At 34.5% G+C, this 17,118-nt stretch overlaps 1 long non-coding RNA gene across 1 annotated transcript; it reads left to right on the top strand.

The window, feature by feature from the left end:
• Positions 1–1,273: 1,273 nt before the first annotated feature.
• On the top strand, positions 1,274–16,778 carry LOC109170476. The gene is made up of 3 exons (XR_002052445.1): positions 1,274–1,631; positions 1,807–1,894; positions 16,421–16,778. It is a non-coding gene; the product is annotated as an uncharacterized LOC109170476 (long non-coding RNA).
• Positions 16,779–17,118: the final 340 nt, after the last annotated feature.

Here is a 17,118-nt window from a genome sequence, read left to right as displayed (position 1 = left end):
AAAAAATGTGAATGTCCAAGATTCTCTCCACCAAGACACTTCATCAATTAATGTAATAAGTTGTAGAGATGTACCTTTGTCCCTTTGCTAGGAGGTTCCATATAATTCAAAAAAGTTGTGGATCGTTTTCAGCTCTAGTTGCTTTCCTATTTTAGAACAATTATTTTGTAGCGGTGCATACGTCAGCATGCCGTTTAGCTTTCACCAGCTTTATTTTGTCCACGTTCTTTTTTCATTAATTTCATTTATACGGAGTATCATTTATTTTTGTATTTATATATTTACATATTTTGTGTAATATTTATAGATAAATTTTATATTATCAAACACAAATTATATAGTTTAAAAGATCTTATCAAGACGAGTAAAATAAGACTAATATTGAATATATATAGATTAATTAAAAATTAAATTATATAAAATAAAATTTTAATAAAATTAAAATAATTACATTCACAATTAAACTGTACTAAAATATTATTATTACACGCAAATTATATTCTATATTAAACTAATTAAATTTGAACTAATAAATTTTTAAATTTTGAGAAACTAAATTTTTTGGATAAAAAAATATTTGGTGTAAAAATGTGATGTTATGACTTATTGTGAGAATATTTATTTTGATGTGACAATTGATATAGTTAAGTGAGAGATGGTCTAAAACCATCTCCAACCCAAAACACTAAATTTTACAACAAAAAGATTATACTCAGCATATTTTTACACTAATTTTTTTTCATCTCCAACCTATTTACAACAAATTCTGGACCAAATTCTATTAATACACTAAAATAATTTGTATTCTTATAATTTAAACTTTAATTTTGTTTACTTTAATTATTTTAATATAAAATATAATTTTGATATAAATAATAATATTTTAAAATAGAATTTATGTTTTTATGTATTTTAATTTTTAATTATTTTATAGTCGATATTGATCTCGTTTTAAACATCTCAAAAAAAAAAAACATATTTATTACCGGGTACTGTATAATGAGTTGTAATTAGCTAGGAAAACATTGAAAGGCATATTCTCCATCCTTAACCCTAATTCTCCTTATTTCCTATAAAGACAAGAAATCAAACTTCAATAGACAGGTACAATTATCAATTTATCATTATCCTTAACACTCATGGGGCAGTAATTTTTTTTTAAATATTGCTTGGGGACCTATTATTCTGACACGTGTCCCTATACACTCATTTATCTCATTAGATTTAAGGTTTCATCTTAGCTTCCATCAATATCTCTTCATATCTCTCCATTTCTCACTCTCTCATTCACTTCATATCTCTTCATTTCTCTCTCTCTCTCTCTCTCTCTCGCCTGACTTCGACCGGCGACCTTGGAGCCGTCCCTCCGGCGACGGGCAGCAGCTCCAACAGTGAGACAACCTCCCTTCGATCTCCGACGAGCAGCAGCGGCGGCGGCCCTCTTCTCCAGTGAAGCAGTGACGGCGACGATCTCCAGCGGCAGCGACGCTCTAGCTCCGGCGAATCCTCTCCCCTTCTTCCCTTTTTCCGGCGTGGCGAGCAGAGGCTAATCTCAGGCGAGGCAGCAGCGACCTCCGACCCTACTCCGGCAAAGCGGCAGAAATGGTGTTCCTCTTGCAGCGTGGGGTTTGGTAAAGCTTTCTTTTTTCTTATCTTTTTCAACGTTTATTCACTAATTTCTTCCATAAATTTAGTATTCTGTTGAGTAAATGATTTAGATTTGGGTGGGATGAGGACCTCGATCACTATTGGCTAGGGTTTAGATTTCAACTCTCTTTTCTTTTCTGAAACTCAATGTTTTTGCAGGTTGAGCAAAAGGCACGTCACCGCAGAACATAGTGGAAAAACAAAACAAAAAAAAAAAAAAAAGAAGAAATAGATCTGCAGCCTGCAGGTTAGTTTTTAAAATTTTCACATTATTGTTTATTTCTTATCTTTAATTTCAAAAGCTGTCAAATGTAGCTAGCGTAGGTTAGTTTTGCCTATTTGATATCATAGTCCGTCCACACAATAATTTGTAAGCAATCTTCTACCGCTACACCTACATAGGACCTTTGTGAACGCGAAATGAATAGATGTAAGTTTGAGCAATCCGTGTAGAGAGTTATGTTACCCCTTTAGTTTAACCATGACAAAGCCTAGCTTCTTACACGCAAGCGTTTCCACCATGAGAGCATCTACTCAGTGGGGAAGCCTTCCATTTGCAGCTGCCAAGAAAGATCCATCGGCTACGTCGCACCTGCTGTTGGAGAGAAGCCAGCATCAAAATAGCAGTGTAAGGTCCCCGGCTCAGCCTCCGGAAGTGTCTGCTCGACGCTGGTATAGTAGGCGCCGGCCCTGGTACAGTAGCCCCACGCCGCGGAATACATACACTATTGAATACACAATTATATACTATTGAATAATATAATTTTGTTTGTATTCCTGCTCCACACAATTATGTGTATCATGGTCCTTCCACAATAATTTGCCAAAATCTAAGGACGGTAGTATCCTCAAAACAACTTACCTCCCAAAGCACCACTGCTAGACTAAAACACAAATTATTTGCATCTAAAACCATGTAACCATGATGTCCACTAACACAAACTAAACTCGAAATAAATAGAATGTCATCAACTCTCCCAATTAATTTTATAGTCTTGGCCCAATCAATCAAGAATATATCCAAAATCCACGGTCCAAACAAAATAATTTGGAGGGAATTCTTCGGCTCAAACCTGAAATATAAATATTTAAGAAGCCCAAATAATCAAATGCCCAAGAATTCAGCCATGTAGTGGTTTAGGATGAATTCAGGTTGACATTAGGAAACAAGAGTCTAACTATAGGAGCTTAGGTTATAAGCATATGGGAATGGAAATCTAGGTCTGAAGCCTTAATTTGTGGACTCTTTAGGGAGTAGCAGTGAGGATGTGAGTTCCCTTTAGGCTGAATGAAAAAAAGAGACTTGGAAAGTCTGTGTTGTGAGAAAAATGCTAACATTAGAGATCTTAAGATTCAATTTAAGTGTGGTGAAGTTGGATGTTGAGTCGGTTTGTTTAATTGTTTGAGCGAGAGAAAGAAGGGGATTTGGAAAACTTTGTAGTGCTTTAAATGTTCAAGTTCCAAAAGAAGTGTTTGGAGGCCTTAATTTGTGGACTCTTTAGGGAGTTGCGGTGAGGATGTGAGTTCCCTTTAGGCTGAATGAAAAAAAGAGACTTGGAAAGTCCGTGTTGTGAGAAAAATGCTGACATTAGAGATCTTAGGATTCAATTTAAGTGTGGTGAAGTTGGATGTTGAGTCAGTTTGTTTAATTGTTTGAGCGAGAGAAAGAATGGGATTTGGAAAACTTTGTAGTGCTTTAAATGTTCAAGTTCCAAAAGAAGTGTTTGGAGGCCTTAATTTGTGGATTCTTTAGGGAGTCGCGGTGAGGATGTGAGTTCCCTTTAGGTTGAATGAAGAAAAGAGACTTGGAAAGTCCGTGTTGTGAGAAAAATGCTAACATTAGAGATCTTAGGATTCAATTTAAGTGTGGTGAAGTTGGATGTTGAGCCGGTTTGTTAATTGTTTGAGTGAGAGAAAGAAGGGGATTTGAAAAACTTTGTAGTGCTTTAAATGTTCAAGTTCCAAAAGAAGTGTTTGGAGGCCTTAATTTGTGGACACTTTAGGGAGTCGTAGTGAGGATGTGAGTTCCCTTTAGGTTGAATGAAAAAAAGAGACTTGGAAAGTTCGTGTTGTGAGAAAAATGCTGACATTAGAGATCTTAGGATTCAATTTAAGTGTGGTGAAGTTGGATGTTGAGCCGGTCTGTTAATTGTTTGAGTGAGAGAAAGAAGGGGATTTGGAAAACTTTGTAGTGCTTTAAATGTTCAAGTTCCAAAAGAAGTGATTGGAGGCCTTAATTTGTGGACTCTTTAGGGAGTCGTAGTGAGGATGTGAGTTCCCTTTAGGTTGAATGAAAAAAAGAGACTTGGAAAGTCCGTGTTGTGAGAAAAATGCTGACATTAGAGATCTTAGGATTCAATTTAAGTGTGGTGAAGTTGGATGTTGAGCCGGTTTGTTTAATTGTTTGAGCGAGAGAAAAAAGGGATTTGGAAAACTTTGTAGTGCTTTAAATGTTCAAGTTCCAAAAGAAGTGTTTGGAGGCCTTAATTTGTGGACTCTTTAGGGAGTCGTAGTGAGGATGTGAGTTCCCTTTAGGTTGAATGAAAAAAAAGAGACTTGGAAAATCCGTGTTGTGAGAAAAATGCTGACATTAGAGATCTTAGGATTCAATTTAAGTGTGGTGAAGTTGGATGTTGAGCCGGTTTGTTTAATTGTTTGAGCGAGAGAAAGAAGGAGATTTGGAAAACTTTGTAGTGCTTTAAATGTTCAAGTTCCAAAAGAAGTGTTTGGAGGCCTTTTTAATTTGTGGACTCTTTAGGGAGTCGTTGTGAGGATGTGAGTTCCCTTTAGGTTGAATGAAAAAAAGAGACTTGGAAGTCCGTGTTGTGAGAAAAATGCTGACATTAGAGATCTTAGGATTCAATTTAAGTGTGGTGAAGTTGGATGTTGAGCCGATTTGTTTAATTGTTTGAGCGAGAGAAAGAAGGGGATTTGAAATACTTTGTAGTGCTTTAAATGTTCAAGTTCCAAAAGATGTGTTTGGAGCATGTGGTTTGGAACTAGAATTGTGTATGCAAAAGTTAAGGGAGAGTGCCCTACTTATGTTAAGTGTTATTGCTTGAGCAAATGACCTTGTAAGGTCAAGTTCCTCGTTTTTCTTGTGGAACCGAATACTCTCTTGTTGAAAATTCTTACTATTTTTTAAATCTCGATCCTGTTTTCTTTTCAAGATGGTCGTATGCAAGTTGATAGCTTAATTTCCGAGGTTGTAACCTTGATAATCATGACACTATTCTTGACTAGTGTCGTTCCTAAGCTTAAAATTAAATATCTTATTCTCTCCTTTCGCAAGGTCAAACTTTTTGAAATTCAAGCATGGTTTCTTAACTGTTTTTCTCTACTAACTGTCACTCCGGTTTGGTTTCATATACTCAAATTGATTTTAGCTTCGCGAACGAAGCTTCTTTTAGGGGATCGGATAGAATGTGGCACCCCGTTAGGAAACAAGAGTCTAGGTTTTGAAAAATGCTGACATTAGAGATCTTAGGATTCAATTTAAGTGTGGTGAAGTTGGATGTTGAGCCGGTTTGTTTAATTGTTTGAGCGAGAGAAAGAAGGGGATTTGGAAAACTTTGTAGTGCTTTAAATGTTCAAGTTCCAAAAGATGTGTTTGGAGGCCTTAATTTGTGGACTCTTTAGGGAGTTGCGGTGAGGATGTGAGTTCCCTTTAGGCTGAATGAAAAAAAGAGACTTGGAAAGTCCGTGTTGTGAGAAAAATGCTGACATTAGAGATCTTAGCATTCAATTTAAGTGTGGTGAAGTTGGACGTTGAGCCGATTTGTTTAATTGTTTGAGCGAGAGAAAGAATGGGATTTGGAAAACTTTGTAGTGCTTTAAATGTTCAAGTTCCAAAAGAAGTGTTTGGAGGCCTTAATTTGTGGATTCTTTAGGGAGTCGTGGTGAGGATGTGAGTTCCCTTTAGGTTGAATGAAAAAAAAGAGACTTGGAAAGTCCGTGTTGTGTGAAAAATGCTGACATTAGAGATCTTAGGATTCAATTTAAGTGTGGTGAAGTTGGATGTTGAGCCGATTTGTTTAATTGTTTGAGCGAGAGAAAGAAGGGGATTTGGAAAAATTTGTAGTGCTTTAAATGTTCAAGTTCCAAAAGAAGTGTTTGGGGGCCTTAATTTGTGGACTCTTTAGGGAGTCGTAGTGAGGATGTGAGTTCCCTTTAGGTTGAATGAAAAAAAGAGACTTGGAAAGTCCGTGTTGTGAGAAAAATGCTGACATTAGAGATCTTAGGATTCAATTTAAGTGTGGTGAAGTTGGATGTTGAGCCGGTTTGTTTAATTGTTTGAGCGAGAGAAAGAAGGGGATTTGGAAAACTTTGTAGTGCTTTAAATGTTCAAGTTCCAAAAGAAGTGTTTGGAGGCCTTAATTTGTGGACTCTTTAGGGAGTCGTAGTGAGGATGTGAGTTCCCTTTAGGTTGAATGAAAAAAAGAGACTTGGAAAGTCCGTGTTGTGAGAAAAATGCTGACATTAGAGATCTTAGGATTCAATTTAAGTGTGGTGAAGTTGGATGTTGAGCCGATTTGTTTAATTGTTTGAGCGAGAGAAAGAAGGGGATTTGGAAAACTTTGTAGTGCTTTAAATGTTCAAGTTCCAAAAGAAGTGTTTGGAGGCCTTAATTTGTGGACTCTTTAGGGAGTCGTAGTGAGGATGTGAGTTCCCTTTAGGTTGAATGAAAAAAAGAGACTTGGAAAGTCCGTGTTGTGAGAAAAATGCTGGCATTAGAGATCTTAGGATTCAATTTAAGTGTGGTGAAGTTGGATGTTGAGCCGGTTTGTTTAATTGTTTGAGCGAGAGAAAGAAGGGGATTTGGAAAACTTTGTAGTGCTTTAAATGTTCAAGTTCCAAAAGAAGTGTTTGGAGGCCTTAATTTAATTTGTGGACTCTTTAGGGAGTCGTTGTGAGGATGTGAGTTCCCTTTAGGTTGAATGAAAAAAAGAGACTTGGAAAGTCCGTGTTGTGAGAAAAATGCTGACATTAGAGATCTTAGGATTCAGTTTAAGTGTGGTGAAGTTGGATGTTGAGGCGGTTTGTTTAATTGTTTGAGTGAGAGAAAGAAGGGGATTTGAAAAACTTTGTAGTGCTTTAAATGTTCAAGTTCCAAAAGATGTGTTTGGAGCATGTGGTTTGGAACTAGAATTGTGTATGCAAGAGTTAAGGGAGAGTGCCCTACTTATGTTAAGTGTTATTGCTTGAGCAAATGACCTTGTAAGGTCAAGTTCCTCGTTTTTCTTGTGGAATCGAATACTCTCTTGTTGAAAATTCTTACTATTTTTTAAATCTTGATCCTGTTTTCTTCTCAAGATGGTCGTATGCAAGTTGATAGCTTAATTTCCGAGGTTGTAACCTTGATAATCATGACACTATTCTTGACTAGTGTCGTTCCTAAGCTTAAAATTAAATATCTTATTCTCTCTTTTCGCAAGGTCAAACTTTTTGAAATTCAAGCATGTTTTCTTAACTGTTTTTCTCTACTAACTGCCACTCCGGTTTGGTTTTATATACTCAAATTGATTTTAGCTTCGGGAACGAAGCTTCTTTTAGGGGATCGGATAGAATGTGGCACCCCGTTAGGAAACAAGAGTCTAGGTTATGAAAAATGCTGACATTAGAGATCTTAGGATTCAATTTAAGTGTGGTGAAGTTGGATGTTGAGCCGGTTTGTTTAATTGTTTGAGCGAGAGAAAGAAGGGGATTTGGAAAACTTTGTAGTGCTTTAAATGTTCAAGTTCCAAAAGAAGTGTTTGGAGGCCTTAACTACAAGAGCTATTGGATCCAGATGCAGTCAACAGAGATAAATGATGCCTTTGCAAGATCTAGGAAAACGAGGGCTGCAAACATCATCACAAGATGGAAACTACTAACATGGAATCAACCCCCCACAGGTTGGGTAAAGATTAATGTCGATGGGTGCTGCGAACCTGCTTCCAACCAAGCTGGATGTGGGGGTCTCATTAGGGATGATCGAGGTGTTTGGCTCAAGGGGTTCTCTCATGGCATAGGAGTCTGTTCGGTCAAAGCTGCGGAAGCTTGGGCTTTGTTAAAAGGGATCTAATTGGCGAACTCACAAAGCTTAAAACAAGTATGCTTCGAGATGGACTCTAAAAGTATTGTTGAAGCTGTTAATCTAGGCACAAGTGTTGATAGCGTTGCAAGCAATATTGTCCACGCCTGCAAAAGAGAACTTGGCCACCTATCTGAATGGCACCTCTCCTTAGTGACAAGAGAACAAAACAGAGCTGCAGATCGTATAGCTAAAAAGTCTGGTTTCAACAGAGGCACCACTATACTGGAGGATGCCCAGATGATTTGATTCAAATTCTTGAGGAGGATAGATTTGGACTACCAATCTGGCGACAAGTATCTGAGCCAGTTATGTAATCTTTGGGTTTCCCCCTTCCCTTCTTTTCTAAAAAGTATATCGGCTTACAAGAAGCTCAAATATTTAAAAAGTTCAAAACAACCCAAATCAGCCCAATTAGGTTTGGGTTTTTTTTTAAAAAAAAAAAAATATTTAAGCTAATTATAAGTTGATATATTTTTTAACTTGTCTTTCGGACAAATTATACTATAGAATCGTGTCTACTTTGTAATGTGGACACGATTTTAAAACTGTTCATAATTATAAATATATAGTTCAAAAATTATGAACATATAGTTTTATAATTATGAATATAGAGATTTAATAATTCTTAATATGAAATTCAAAATTTATGAATATATAGTTTTATAAGTATGAACAACTTCGAAAGTAATTACACTTACTTTCTACAGTAATCTAAACAACATTATCCCAATTCAAAAATACATTCTTATAACAAAAATATTCTTACAAATTTATTCTTTCTAATCTATTACATCAAACCAAACAAATAACATATACCGTAATGCCTGAATACTGAAAATTAAAAATTCTCATTCATTCAATATACATATTATTTTAGTAATCATGGTTATCAAATATTGAAGAACAAATTGAATATAAATATACTAAATATTACGTCCTAATCTTGCCACTTCCGATCCAAAGGATATGTGCGAGAAGTCCAACCATGAATACCTCCTGCTATCGCAAGAGAGGCATAACTAACTGCTAGAAAAACATGAACGATTATATTAGAAGGATACCTCAATATGTTGTTCTCAGCATTACCAACTCGTCTCAAAACAATTGTCAAACTAAGTTGCAATTCAAGAAATTAAATATATATATATTAATAATAATTTTTACAACGACACATTTTGAAATTAATTTAATATAATAAGTAATATCGAATAATATTTAAAATTGTAAAATACTTGACGAAGTGATAAAGTTAGGCAAGATAGCATGAATTTCTTCCTTTTTCCAAAACGGGGGATGGAGTAAAAAGTAGAAATTAAAGTAACAATGAGCACAAGTGTACCCTTACTAGTAAAGACATAAATGGCAGGGAGTATGACAGAGAGTCTGCCCCTATGGATTCAAAGGAAAAAGGGACCAATACTAGTGGCCCTAACCCTATAGTAATTCCCCACTTACGGCATCACAGAAGTTGGTGGTGTATGCCGTGTTTAATTTCCGATACCAAGCCTTTGAAAGCTCGCGCGAGCTTTCAAGGGCTTGGTATCGGAAATTAAACACGGCATACACCACCAACTTCTGTGATGTCGTAAGTGGGGAAATACTATATTTATCAATTTCATTCACAAGAGGGACTTTGATTGGATCATTTCTTTGCTTGGTGATGCACTCAAGAAAGTGACCCAAGTTGACTTTGATAATTGGGTCCCATTGATATTAGGTGGTGCTCTTACGTCTGTCCTGATAGCTCGACACCCCATCATCAGTGGATTGTTGTCCCCCTCTGATAGGGATGGGACGTTTTCGAGTTTCGCACATATTTTATAATTTGATACTCTTTTGCCACTTTTTATGTAAACTTAGTATACTAATCTTTTGCAAGATATTCCTATATTACTCATGCAGACATCTCCCGAACATGGAGATGTGTTATATGCTATCTTTGATCTGTCGTTTTTATTCTTGGAATTTTGTGTTTATCTTGTAAATTTTTAATATATAAATTTTTCCATTTCAGCTTTCAGCCATTTCTATTTTAGTAGTTATTGTTGTCTTATTTCTTTTGACATCAATTTTGCTTGGCAAAATTAATACAAGACATACTAATGAGCCGTATAGACATTTTATTGTGTTGATACGCTCACATAGGCGTGTGTTGCTAGATAGGATTGCTTATTCTATGTTGCTCCGGTTTATAGGGTTAGTGCCACTAGTCTTGGTCCCTTTTTCCTTTGAAGACATAGGGGCAGACTCCCTGCCATACTCCCTGTCATTTCTGCCTTTACTAGTAGGGGTACACTTGTACTCATTGTTACTTTAATTTTTACTTTTTACTTTATCTCCCATTTTGAAAGAAGGTAGATGATCATGCTATCTTGATTGACTTTCTCAGGTATTTTACTATTTTAAATAATAGTCGATATTAGTTATTGTATATTAAATTAATTTCAAAATGTGTCGTTATAAAAATTATAATTAATATATATATTTAATTTCTTGAATTGCAACTCAGTTTGACAATAGTTTTGAGACGAGTTGGTGATAGTGAGAACGACATATTGATGTATCTTTCCAATATAGTCGTTCCTGTTCTTCTAGCAGTTAGTTATGTCTCTTTTTCCACAGTAAGAGGTATTCATGGTTTAACTTCTTGCACATATCCTTTGAAGTTGGCAAGATTATGACGTAATATTGGGTATATTTGTACTCATTTTGTTCTTCTGTATTTGATGCCCATGATTCCTAAAATATTATGTACATTGAATGAATGTGTATTTTTAATTTCCAGTATTCATGCATTAGGATATACGTTATTTTTTTGGTTTGATCTAATAGATTAGAAAGAACAAATTTGTAAGAATATTTTTGTTATGAAGAATGAATTTTTGAATTGAGATAATATTGTTTAAATTACAGTTAAAAGTAAGTTTAATTACTTTCGAAGTTGTTCATACTTATAAAATTATATATTCATAATTTTTTAATTTCATATTCACAATTATTGAATCTCTATATTCATAATTATAGAACTATATGTTCATAATTTTTGAACTATATATTCATAATTATGAACAATTTTAGAATCGTGTCCACATTGCAAAGTAGACACGATTTCATAGTATAATTTGTCTTTAAGACAAGTTAAAAAATACATCAATTTACAATAAACCAAATAGTAAAAAAAACCCAAACTTAATTGCGCCGATTTGGAGTTCTGTAATTATGAACATATATAGAGTTTTATAATTATGAACATAGAGTTTAATAATTGTGAATATGGAGTTTAGAATTATGAACAGAGATTTTTGTAATTGTGAATATAGAGTTCAAGAGTTTTTTTCCAAAAATGGTCACTCGAATATTGCTCATTCTTAATTTTACATTTCAACTTTCAATTGCACCAAATCTGGTCCCTCGACTTTCAAAAACTCACCCAATTTGGTCATCCGTTAAGTTTTCTATTACCTCAGTGTTAAAATATAGGGCATTTTCGTCCGTTTACCTATTGTACGCCTAATATACTTTGAGAAATAGTCGAGGGACCATTTTGGAAAAACTCTTTTCTTTTTTTTTTTTAATTGCATTGTGTATATTTTCATTTTTTAGACTCTATCAAATTAGAATTGTTGTAGATTTTTCAATAATGTAAATAGTTAAAATCTCACAATTCAACCTCAAAATATTTTAACTTTCTCTATAGACTTTTTCCATTTGTCTAATCATAAAAATTTTGCCTCTATTCTTATCAAGTTTTACAATAAGTTCCATAAATTTCTTGAATACTCATATACGTTCTCTCTCTCTTTATATATATATATATATATATATATATATATATATATATATATATATACTAAAAGTTCAATAGACAATCAATCCTTATGTATCACATTAAATATTATTTTTATCGTTGAAAATAATATTTTTATTTTTTGTACATACCTTGGTAATAAAGTTTCGTTTTCGAATTTAAGTTTATTAATGGAATGGAACTAATATAATGGCGGCCAATTTTTCAAAAAATATTTTTCTAATATTTTATCATTGATCGAGAAGTGAAGTGTACTTTTTAGTTCCGCCCCAGACGGCCGGCGGTTATCCGTTTGCCGTCACCCTCCTTAGCGGATCTCACCCGCCAAATTCTCTCCGGCCTCTCGATTGCCTACATGAGCCCCGAGAGGATCAACTCCGATCTGAATCATGACCAGTACAATGACTACGCTGGCGATATATGGAGCCTAGGGGTCAGCATTATCCCGGAATTCTACTTGGGAAGGTTTCCGTTCAACAGCGGCAAATAAGGCGATTGGGCTACCCTCATGTGTGCCATTTGTATGTCCGGCTCGCCGGAGGCACCGCCCACGGCCTCAAGGGGCTTCAGAAACTTCATCGCCTGCTGTTTGTACAGAGATCCTGGGCGACGGTGGAGGGATCCTTCAAAAACTTTATTCATTGCCCCCTTTCTTCTCTTCATTCTTTTGTTCAATTTCCCATTGTTTTCTCGTATTTGGGCGAGCTCAGAATGATGGGTGTCCTGTTGTGATTGTTGTCAATCATTATTGTATGGACCATGGTCCACACAAGTTGTGTGAATCATATTTTGTCAACTGTAAAATAATGTACATTTAGTACAAAAATAATGTACATTCAGTACAAAAATAATGTACATATGTACATTATGTTCAGGAAATGTACATTATTTTTATTATAAGTGTACATTATATTTTATAATGTACATTCAGTACAAAAATAATGTACATTTAATATATTAAAAATGTACATTTTATTATGGTCCACATAACATTATGTGGACCTGGTCCATACAATAATTTGCAGATTGTTGTGCATACATGTTTTAAAAATGTATGTTTCAAGAAAATATGAAGGAAGGTTGTTGTGAGGGAAGGGGGAGAACTAAGAAGTGGTATAGAAAGATTTTGTTTCTTCCACTAGTATTTTCACTCGTGCATCAGATTTGTTGTAATATATTAAGAATATTTGAATAGATATATAATTATTTAAATTAAACATCAAATATTATATAGTGCAATTAAATATATGGTTTGAATCGTTTAAGTAGTGCAATTAAATATATGGTTGGGATCGTTTAAGTATTTTGATGTTATCATTGCTTGAATTTATGCAAATAATTGCTCAAATTAATAGCTAATGTCTAGATGTACACATGTGGTACTATAACTTTAAAGATTTTATTTATCATTGTTTGTAAAATATTTTCTTAAAAGAAAAACTAAAAGGACGACTAGAATGGAAAGAAAGTATTGATATTACATAATTGACCCTCTATTTAACACCAACTTAACGGATTAATAAAAGGACGACTATAATGAGTAAAAATACAAAAGTCTGGGACGATATTTGGTCATCAAAGCCGTTTAAGACGAAATTGAGAAAAATCACTATAATCAAGGACTATTTTAGATCTATAATTACGACATAGAGTTCTGTAATTGTGAACGTAGAGTTCTATAATTATAAAGATAGAGTCCTGTAATTGTGAATATAAACTTCAATAATTGTGAATATGAAATTCAAAAACTATGAACATAGAGTTTATAATTATGAACATAGAGTTTAATAATTATGAACATAGACTTCTAGAGTTAAAAAATTATGAACATAAAGTTCTATACAATATAGAGTTCAATAATTGTGAATATGAAGTTCAAAAATTATGAACATAGAGTTTTATCATTATAATTTATAAACATAGAGTTCAGTAATTATGAACATAGACTTCTTGATGACAAACGCCGTTAATGAAAAAAAGAAAACAATTTTTTTTAATTGACACGGCGTCGTTTTCCACCAAAACGATGCCGTTTTGGAACCGTGTCCACCTTGCAAGTAGACACGGTTCCACGGCATAATTTGCCGTCGTCCGTAGCAAATTATTCTGTGGAATCGGATGCACCTTATAAGGTGGAGCTGGGTCCAAAGATACACAATTTGTGATGACCTGTATTGTATTCACAAATTCAAAACTTAGAAACACAATTTATATTCTTTTTTTTTTTTTTGAATGCTACTGACTCAATTACAATGTAGTATCTGTTCATAACACAATTTATATTCTAGATGTTCACACTTTCAATACTAAAAATATATAATTTAGGATCAGCATTCACCTTGCAAGGTGGACCTTGTTTCCACTGTACCCATCAAATCTTCTTTTACTTTCAAACTTTTTTTTTTTTTTTTGGAAGAAACCACTTAATTCATTGCATCCGCTAAAAGAATCAGAACAAGATAACAAAGAGGCGTATCAAGCCACTCCTCGCAACCTGCCACCCCGAGCTAAAGAGTGGACAGCGATTCGCATATCGCCTAACATAACCAAAGCTAACTCCGCTTAGGCTACATGCTTTACATCATCTACTAAAAAATCAAATGTAGAAAAGAAAGGACTAAAATTTAGAGCATAGTAACATAATTATGAATCAGTCTCAACGTCAACATCCCCTATTTCCGTGTCTCTGAACCACGTTAGCGCCTCTCTCAAGCAAAGCATCTCCGCCTGTACAACGGTGTGCCGTCCTACGATACGAACACTCCGAACAGCCAAGAACAAGCCCCCGTCATCTCGTAACACCCAACCGAGCCCCATTACATTTTGCCCTTCACGCGGCATCCGTGTTCAACTTGACTCTTCCCATCGTTGGCAGTTTCCAAGCAACAGCACCAGATTGTGCCCCATCAGCATCCCTTTCACATATGCTCACTTGTTTCCAATTAGTCCAGTAAGCTAAAGTTTCATGGTGAACAGCTTCACCATTAAAACGCAAACCCCTCCAAACACTGTCATTCCTGCTCCCCCACAATCCCCAACACAACATTACAAACTTAGACTGCAATTCACCCTTTAAAAATTGTCCTACTTTCACATCACCTTTTAAAAAATTATTATTTTATCAATAAAGTAATATTAACAAATATTATGAACATTTTACATCATACATGTTGTTAACCATGATATGCATGCATTATAATATTTTAGTACATTAAGGGTGTGTTTGGTTGGTGATCAAGTTAGTGAGTGGCACATAATTCTCGTATTAGAGTCACGGATTCGATTATTGTCACATGCACTTTCAATCATTGTACAAGGTCTTCTTAGTATCATTTAGCTCTCTTGCATGTGTAGTTTGCATTTTACTACATATAAGTGATATTTACACCGTACGCACTCCCGGTTAGTAGTTGAAGGTAGATATTGACCCTGTTTAGTAAATGACTGTTAGCTGATTGGGTTATTAGAGAGTATAATTAGTTGATAACATTATTTGATTGTAGAAAAGTGTTTGGTAAATTAGCTGTAAGCTGATAGCTGTTTGGTATAATTTCATTTCTCAAAAAGCTAATTGAAAAAGTTGCTTTGAGTAGATTTTTAAATTTTAGCATTTTGAAATACAACAAGCTAATTAATCAAACACTTATATTGACCAAGCCAGACAACTAATAGTCGTCAAATAAACCAAAATTGACCTATAAGCTAACTATTTTACCAAACAGACCATTATGAATATATTGCTCATTTTTTTCTCTAATTTTATTTATGCCAACTTCGCAACCTTAATTAGATTTACTCATCTCAAACTATATAGTCCATACAGACTGAGGCAAATTATGTGGCTTGAATTCTGGCCAGGTCAGCAGCTGCCCGTTTCAAAATTTTCAACCTTCATTTCCTCAACAAACATATTACATTCTCTCGAGCTACTTTAAGCATAACGCTTCTTTGGGGTCAAGCTACATAGTTTTGGCTAGGTATAGTATGTATACATCAGGTATACCAATTCATGGAACGTTCCATGAATTTATTCTGATTTTTTATATCTGATCCTAACACTAGAAATTAATGTCGTGTTCAATTCGTGTGTATTGGTTCAAACTTTTTTAAAGCATAAAAGTTACATCGAGTAATTGGAAATTTACAATAATTACTATCTGATTGTGTGCATTGAGTAAAATTCGACTAAAGGATGTTGATAAAAGTTAAATTCGTGACATTTTATTACGAGAATCTATCATACTTCACTTACTTGGTCACTTATTTTGGGACAATTATATCATATTGATATTGAGAAATAAGAATATTATATGGGAAGTAGTGAATGATAAACTCCAATAATGAAGTAACATGTAAAAGGGAAGAAGGCATACAACTATACAAGTTGTTGAGACTTTGTAAAATTGGTCTCATACAGATTTTTTCTTCTGTGAATGAACAAACTTCTGACCACTCAATCAAAACCCCCTTTTCAAGAACAAATATTATTGACTTAAGAATATATAGGGCGGTGTGTAATCTTTAGAAAAAAAAAAAAAAAAAACTTTAAGAGTCGTCTTACCACTGTGCAGGCTGGTGGTCCATGTTCTAGTACTAACAATATAATGCTGTTCTAGAAACTAATTAAGGGGACTAAAAATCTGTATGATATGCTGTTCTAGATTGCCAAGTTTATTCTCAATCTGCAGTTATTGTAGTATTCTTTAAAAATTCATCAGACTCTAACGTGCATGGCGCGTATTATTCATTCGATCTTATCCTATCATATTCAAAATAACTCCTATGAGGCTTCAGTTTTGTTAAGGTTATTAATTTTGCTGTCTGTCACTTTCCCAAGAATGGTGTCAACTGTCAAGGCAAAGAAATTTATTAAGGACAATGATTTTCAGGTGCCAGAACACAATAATTGGAGGGGCACTTATCAGGGGAATATCTGGAGGTGAAAGGAAACGAGTCTGCATTGGCAATGAAATTCTGCTAAACCCATCACTTCTGTTCTTGGATGAACCAACATCCGGTTTGGATTCAACCACGGCTCTGCGAATTGTCCAGATGTTACATAATATTGCTAAGGTTGTAATTATATATCATCTTTCAAATTAATGTTACATAACACTTTGCTTACGTGGCAAATCATATATTAATAATATTGAAAAGTCAACTGCCGCATAAGCTTTGACCGGATGCTATCGGGTGGTTAACCGGATCAAGGGGTGGGATGCACTAAAATGATGAGTTTATGTGTTTAATTGAACTTTTCAAAAGTTCAAGAGACTAATTGACTTTTCTTGTAAAGTTTAGAGGTCTATTTGACCATTTTCTCTTTAATTAATTAAATATGGCCATTATTAAAAAAAAAAATATCAAAATGTAAAGTTGGAATAAGACTTTATTGGGTTTATTGGACCATATATTAGTTCTTCACGTTAATGTCGGCCCATCAAAGAAGTCATGAATGAAATCTAAGCACTTAGGGTAACACTGGTACGTGTGAGACCGTTTTATAGATTTCAATTTTTGAAGCGAGTCGGATATTTGATTAATTGGTTAATTTTTTAATTAATGGGTCAGATCTTTGACCTCATTA

The sequence above is a fragment of the Ipomoea nil genome, unplaced genomic scaffold (genome assembly GCF_001879475.1).
Source record: "Ipomoea nil cultivar Tokyo-kokei standard unplaced genomic scaffold, Asagao_1.1 scaffold3321, whole genome shotgun sequence".
NCBI classification, from domain to species: domain Eukaryota; kingdom Viridiplantae; phylum Streptophyta; class Magnoliopsida; order Solanales; family Convolvulaceae; genus Ipomoea; species Ipomoea nil.
This window is presented reverse-complemented; position numbering and strand designations above follow the sequence as displayed.